The following is an 8,423-nucleotide window of genomic DNA, read 5'->3' as shown; positions in this document are numbered from 1 at the left end:
CTATATGTATTTACGTATTTCGGTTTCGAGAACTGCATGTTACTATAGGCCATGCCAGGGATCTACCAATAAACAATGTGTAAGTTCAGCCTTGGTTCAGTAATTGTTGGGTGTAAAGGGACGGGCTCAAACCCTATTGGGGAGGGGGTGGGGTGAATTGCACTTATAGTTATTGTGACTTCAATTCAATGTGATAGTATTTACAGAAACACACGGGGAAAAGTGACTGTTAAAATTAAGTGATGCTACTGAGTTGACTATAAGCTTAAAGTGGAGTACCCGTCATCTGAGAAAAGAAAGGTCAGTACAGAAATAGGTCCACGAAAACTGTTCAACCAATTTGTGCACTTCATGTATGTGTGTTGTCACCTAACTGTACATCACCTGGTCAATCAGAAACAACTGTGAGATCCCTTGGTGGGGCTTTCCATTCCGAGATGAGGGGTGATAAGCTAGCTGGATTATAGTACCGAAGGGGCGGGGATCCCATTCCCTAAAAGAAAATCACATTAAGCCTACAATTGTTGACAAAGTCTATATTTGCTACGCCTGACAACAGTTTTACTGCTCAGATCAGATTTAGGTAAACCTGATGATAATAATTACATCCCTCTAACCTGGTTACCTTTAAAACATCGGGTGAACAAGAGGCCTTTTATCGATTACCTGTATACAACATTACAATAACTGATATCTTTTCATTCTTTCTTTGTGTTAATCAGCGACTTTCAGGTGAACTACTTCACGTCACCTAGCTATTATTAGTTTAACCCTACAACTTTTACTCAAAGTTTGAAAAATGCGAAGGTTTAAATCGCAGCCCGTCCCTTTGCTCCCTTTAATGGCTGAATCATGGCTTAACTTAACCATTGTTCATTGGATCCCTGGCATAAAGCTACACTCTTAAAACAGGTTGGTTAACGTAACCAATCATTGGTTGAAAAAAAAAAACAAGTGGTTAATATTTGTCCAACCAAACTTTTTTTTTTTTGGGCCCCCTCCCCGATCCGCCCTTGCTTAAAAGTAGGTATAATTGCTTGTAAACGACGTTAATAGTTGATACCTGTTTGTTGTGGTGTTTTCTTTACGTGATACACAGCGAAGTTTAAATGAGCGAATTTAAGAAGTGACTTACCTTTTCAACACCAATAATTAATTTGCTTGAATTACAAAAACAATAAATGTATCTTACGTGTAATGCCAACAACTGACACAGGATTTTCCTTTAATTATATTTCATATCCCTTTCTTGTTGCAGTCTTTGTTATTCATATAATTGATATCGTCTTTAACCAATATGTTTGTTCTTTTAACCATGGTTTCATTTTTTGGTTTATTGGGTGACTCACATGTAATGCTGATATGATACGAATTGCGTGTATTTTGTAACCACAGTTTTCCCCAGGAAAATACGGTTAAAGGGCAAGGACATTAACGGTTGAACTTCGTTCGAATTTAGCAACCTTTCAATTAACTGAGTACTTAAAAACAGGCATAAATCCATTGTGTTAACTTCATGCATAAAACCAGTCACTCTTTAATTAAAAAGTGTAAGCCCGTACAACCAAAATTCCAATCTAGATACATTCCGTAGCCCGTCCCTTATAATGGCTGACCCATAGTAATCCGGTCAATTTTTAAGTTAACCCTAAAGGGGCCGGGTTATTTGACCATCTCTCAGCCGGGGATGGGGGGGGGCGGATTCCCCCCCCCTAAGATCTCAGCCACCGAGTGACGAAAATGTTTGAAACTCAGAACATGCATAGAGCAACTTTTTCTAAACATATCCAAGAAATTTCATGACTATAGGTCAAAGGGTTTTGGAATCATGGCTAATTAATCATTCATATGTACGAATAACAATTTTGCTCTGTGTACAAGACGTATAGCGAAAAAAATTTCGCTTCGCAGCAACCTGTGGTCTGATTTTTATGTTTTTGGTATCAAAAGATGCGGAAAGCTCAAGGCTAAAAAGTCATAACAGCTCGGGTTGCAAAAAAAAAAAAAATTAGAGGCTATCGCGGAAAATGTTGAGGGGGGCGGATTCCGCCCCCGGCCCCTTTAGGGTTAAGACCTAGAACAAATTGCAACAGGAAACCACTCAAGCGTCAAACGACTTCAAATATAGGCCTTTACACAAACAATATGTGAAACATCTAGTTGTTTCTATGGGAAGGAAGGGTGTTTTTTTTTCAAGCATATTTTAAGGTTAACATTTGGGACATTTCCTCGAACAATCCGTCTGGTGACTTGCTTCGATTTACATGTCTATATAACTTAACGTTCAGGATTCATGACCATATAAGAGTGCAGCAGACGACTGTTTCAAGTCATATTTTATACAAGGCACTCACGGATAGAGTGGAGGATTTTCCGCCTAAAGTGCGCAATAAGTCCACAGACGAGATACGATTATGTGCAAAAAGGGTTGAATGTGTCTAAAACATCATTTTGATCATACACGGATGGAAAACGGTTGGACATGAGTGCGTGGACCGTTTTGAAAGAACTTAAGGAAAAAAATCTTTATTTAAAGATTATTGAAATGATGTGTTGGATTTGGTTAAGAAAATTCAGGAAATACTGAGCTCAGGTTGTGATGCTTACAATACATTTTGTTAGTGCATGAACAATGAAACAGAACATCTCAAGACACTTTGATCACAAAGACAAAATGTCTACGAGGTTGATGAGAAACAGATGTAGTTTTGTACATGAGCTTTGCATGGCGTCACACATTTTCCATAAGTACGGTACAGTAACTTAAACCAGCTAAATTAAGAAGATTCTGATCGAGGTATGAAAATTGATTGTCACATTTGGTTGTACAGTCAAGAGTGAAATGCACTACTCCCGAAAAGCATGCTTGCGTCCCGAAAAACAAAACTGATTCTTGGATGGAACAGACCTCGCGTTGTTATTACTTTAAAAAAAAATCTCATTGGCATCGTCAACCCCCCCTCCCAAGGCTTTGATCTGGGGGCACGTGTATTATTTGTACAGGTAATACACTTGTCACACTGCCTAATTTCTTTTCTCTAAAAACCAGAATTCAGCTAAAATTTCACTGCAAGATTTTAATCCCGATAAGTTGTTATCATTAAGGTTATTTGAGTATACATTTTATTTTTTTTGACAATTTATATGTTATTTAGAAGTTGCTAATGACCTAAATTCATCACAAACGGAATACACGAATCCCGGATTTCGGATATTTTCTCTAATATTAAAAATTGGACTCCGGCCTATTGCCGGAAACACCTGAAATGAAACTTAATTTGTGAATATCCTTTTCCGCCCATGTTTTAAGTAGATTTGTTTATGCAAAGATTTTCCATGAAACACATGGTTTATTGGGCACAAAATAATTTGTTTTAACCAATAAATAATTCGGGCAGCAAAACAAATCTCAAATTTCTTGATTTTTTTTTCATGAAAATATCCTATAATATTGTGCGGCAGTGTGTAAATTACCATAAATTTTAATAATTGATGGACAAAAGTCGTTTGTTGTGATCAGTCGTGTCTCGCAAAGTCTCATACGTATGAGTATTAAACGGACGCAAAAGAAAACATGACGCACTCCATACGACTGTTTACGTATGATGCAAAATTGGTAGAGAAAAAGCGAATAAAAACACTTTTCCACTCCTTTGATGAAATGAGATTTGTACTATTTTAAATGGTGATATTTCCTTAGCGTGATAGCATAAACATGAACTATATTGCAATTTCTTCTAGGTCAGGCCCTGTTTTGTTCCAAATTGACCGGACTACAATGTTCATTGATATATCCTGCCCCAAGCTTAAAGCGTCAGCCATCCCTCTCAATCGAATTCGTTGACACAAGTTGCCGCAAATACGGACCATACAAGCTTGCTCAATGAAAATTCCATTTCTAGAGCTTGCCATTATGATATTCCTCGCAAATAGGATAGCATGGTTTAGAGGGGTGTGATTTTATCAACAGGTTACCTATTCCGATCTGAAGCGTAAATAAAAAACGTTTCAGACGAAGCAACAATATACTATATATATACTACATGTTTATTGTGATCAATTTAAAAACAAGTCGATTCACATTGTGATTTGGGGCTTTGAATGTGGTTTTGATGTGCCTCTTTTTATCCTCCCATCCCTCGGTTTGGAATGGAAAGTCCCGGTCCCCTCAGGGATCTCACAGTGTGTAGTACAGTTGGTCAGGCGATTCAAGGTTGGCCGACTACATATATATTTGGTTGTGAACTTCCTCTTCAAAGTTGTTCGCTCAACGTTGTTCCATAAAAAATTGTGTCATGCAAACCAGCAAAAAATACCTTTTTGCCCCTCTAACGAGTGCAAATCTGATGAATATTCATGTATGGGAGTGGTGGAAATGAATGAGCAGCACAGTTTATTTCAGGCGGTAATGTTGTGTGCCAAATATGTTGCCGATATATAATGATGACATGCATGTAATGCTCGCTTGCTGAGAAAAATACTTTCGTCACTGATAAAGGCCTGCTTGAAATTCAGCCAGGATTGGAGGACAGTTTCAAATCATCAAATCAAAAACACCGTGTGAACAACATGGCGAGGTGCTTTCCAGAAAATTTGACCGCTTGTTTCCGGGTTCGTGGACATCGCATAGGCATCATGCGGCTCGCTATATTGATGGCTTCTATGCTGGTGTTCAGTAAAGCTAATGGCAAGTACCATTTAACTTTCCTTTCCATTCAGATTCCATTTTGCTTTCCCATGATGATTTGCGGAATATTAGTACAACTTTTGCACTAAGGTTGTCCAATCGCACCCGCACTACACTCCTTCCTATGACGAAACACAAAGAGGTCCCGGTCCACCAGTGACTGCAGCTGCGCCAACACACACAGATCGCACTCACGAGCACGTATGCAATTCTGTGCAAATTTTATGTTAGGGTTACACATTCCCGGTTTTTAAGCCGAATCCGGCGCCGCGAATAGCAATTCTTGAGTAAATCGCGAAATGGTTTTTGGCTGCCTCGGGATGATTCTGTTAGTTCGGTGAAAGATTGTTAAAAAGCGGGAAGCCCCCCAGTAAATTTGAACATGTTCAAAATTGTCGGGGTGATTCGGGACCCAATTTCAATTCTTGTTGTATAATATTCATAACTAATTCTGGATTTTCTTACAGCATTCTGGGTATTCTTACAGCATTTCGGGTATTCTTACAGCATTCTTACAAGTTTCGTAGAGTTATTTTTTGGTGTTAACGAATGTATCGAGAAATGTACGAATACTATAGGAATAACTTAAGAATACACTATTTTAATAGCATAATTCTGGATCATTCTGGATGATTCTTGAGTTATTCGTATGTTATTCTTGACAAAACCGTTACAACTCGGTTTTATTCTGCACTATATCGCAATCAGTGGGCTTGGTTCGGTCTGATTTCGTACCTAGTTCTTGATTATATTTGTTTCATTCTTAAGTTATTCTTAACAATCGGCGAATCGGGGCTAATTTCTCCCGATGCCATCAAGAATTTTTATTCGGGATTGATCGGGGTATTCGTGGCAATTATGATTCGGGATTGTGTGAACCTATAGCAATATATGTACACACACAGCTGACGGTAGGACTGTGCAGTTGGCACCACGATTGGTCACAGAGCAGATTTCGGCTCGATCTGATCGGAATACTTCGGGATCATTTTTGGCAAATGTGATTGGCCAAATAGCTTCGAAAACATCATCATCGGAAAGAAGACATGTTCGGCCGTTTTCGGGTGTAGTAGTCAGAATCCGATCAGATCTTCACGCAATGGTAATGAAAAATGTGTTTAAAATCATCAAAACTATCATTTAGGTTCGATAATTTGTATTCAACATGGTACGTAAGTCGGCTAAACATTCAATTTATATTCCACTTTATATTCAACACTTTTAATAGTCCGATTATGCAACCAATTCTTCCATTAAAAAAAAAATTCCCGATATTTCACGTCTTAGCTGAGTTATATTGCAGGCCCACACTGACCCTGCACTCCGCACGCATACATGTACATACACATTTGTTTATGGTGTAATTCGAGGATCTTCTTTTGTTTCTCTTCCCTTTTCCTTTTTTGTACTCTAGCTTTTTCGCAACAGGTCTCATTGGTTTCGTACACGTTTTCCAACCGAGGAGTCCTCGATTCGGTTTCTGACCTCGATTCACCGATGATGTTGCATCCTCGATTTACACCATAAACCAACGCATACACCCACCCACATGTCTGGCAAGAACTCTACTCAATCGAGTCACGAATAATGTATTGCCCTATGTTCTGTATACATACACATGACTGCGCGCCAGGTGTTTCGAAAATTTCGAGAAAAAAACTGCAGGAACCGTGCAGAGTACAGAATTGAGGAAGTTTTTCCTTTCAATGTATATCCCAGCATTTAGGAACTGGGCCGGAACTGGCCCAGTACCGTTTTGCCGGTGTCACATGAAAATCGGACTCCTATGAAAATCGGACCCCTATTTCCCTATTATTGGTTGATTCCTCGCACGTGACAGGTCACTCTCCGGAAACGATCCTAAAAATAGCATAGACAAAGTATCGTACTCACGCGTGCTCAGTACTACCAATGAGTCAACATTTCATGGAGTCGGATATTCACGCTACACCGGTACAACGGAACTGACCCAACCAGAATTGGCCCGGTTAAGGCTTGCACAACGGCAAGGATCAGGGCAGGTTCATGATGCCATAACAAAACAGAAATCAAACCAGTACTGGGCCAGTTCTGTTTTGCCTATACTGGGCCAATACTGGCTGACCTAAATAGGCCCAACACTGGCTTGCACATCGGCCGAGAACCCGGCCAGTACATGATGATAACTGACCCAGAAGAAATTCGATCAGTACGGGACCGATTCTTGGCCGATACACATGATGCCAAAAACAGACCAGTGCTGAGCCACAATTGGTCCGGAACTGGGACAGTAGGATGAGAAAACAGGGCCGAAGGTGGACCAGTTCTGTGTTGAGATTATTATTACTGGCGTACATAATGGTGCATATTGCCTGTGATACAAGAAAGAATAGTTAGACCAAAAGAAATTAACAATAGTTAAACACACATTTCATAACATACTACACTTTTACTGTACAACCCATTTTTTTTATACACAGTGTATTGTTCATCTAAGGATACAGCTTAAAGGTTGCTGCAGGGCGAGAAAAAGTACAAGCATTAGAGGTTGCCTTAATTTAGCAGCCTTGTAGAATCCCAATCAGCAGTCAAGAAATGTAAACATTTATGTCGCCATGCACCATTTTAGCTGATGCCCTATTAAACAAGATACCGAACCTCTCAGAGTCTTTAGGGTTAGTCAGGTTTAATGTCAATATTTTCAGCAAAGTGACCTTGGTGTTTAACTTGTTTAAGAAGATGTTGTCCACTTAATTGTTTGTCATGCTACTTTAATGACCTGAAAATACTGATGTTAACTTAGTCATTTCTGACTCGTACAGATGCACGTATACAGCTTCACGAATGAATGAAAAATTGCCGGTATTTTTTTTTATTTTTACAGTACATGTAATTTAAAGAAGGAAATCAACTCAGGAAACAACGCATGCCTCATTAGCCTTGGTCAATGCTCTCGTCGTTATTCGTCCCGTACGCGGTCAATCGTCGGCATATATCCTCACGCGCTACAGCGCAAACAGCGACCTCACGCGGCCACTATTTTTATGCAAATCAGTTGGAGACGATGTCGAGCCTTGGTTCAATCGTCGGCAAAAGCTTATGTTTTTCTTTACTTTGTGCTAGATTTTCAGCGCACGACCTCGTATGCGAATACAGATAATGTAGGCGGGGCTAATATGTGGAGTGTCCAATCACACCTTGGTAAATCCGGACGTCATCAAATTATTTGCAGCTATTCCGGCTTTTGCGGACGTGACAGGAACCACAGTTTTTGTGCATTGGTGCCGTGTGCAGAGACACACAATGTGTACGTGTATGGATTATGTACGGCGCCACGTTTCACTATGCAAGTTTCCACGCAACGATCGACCAATAAGAAAACGACATTTAAGGTCAGCTAAGGCTATTAACATGATGAGCACCACCCCCAAAACCTCACATGGTCGATTGAACCAAGGCTCGACATCGTCTCCAACTGATTTGCATAAAAATAGTGGCCGCGTGAGGTCGCTGTTCGCGCTGTATTTTTACATGCATGTGCATAGCGCGTGAGGATATATGCCGACGATTGACCGCGTACGGGACGAATAACGACGAGAGCACTGACCAAGGCTAATGCCTCATAATCTTTACCATTCTCATTGATTTGAAACTATTTTCCTTTTATAACTACTGCATAAAGCTGCGACAAGGACCCATCGCACATATCCAGAACCAATAATTGAAATAAAAAAATGCACAATGTAGTTGTTAAATT

The sequence above is a fragment of the Patiria miniata genome, unplaced genomic scaffold (assembly GCF_015706575.1).
Source record: "Patiria miniata isolate m_02_andy unplaced genomic scaffold, ASM1570657v1 HiC_scaffold_3, whole genome shotgun sequence".
NCBI lineage: Eukaryota > Metazoa > Echinodermata > Asteroidea > Valvatida > Asterinidae > Patiria > Patiria miniata.
This window is presented reverse-complemented; position numbering follows the sequence as displayed.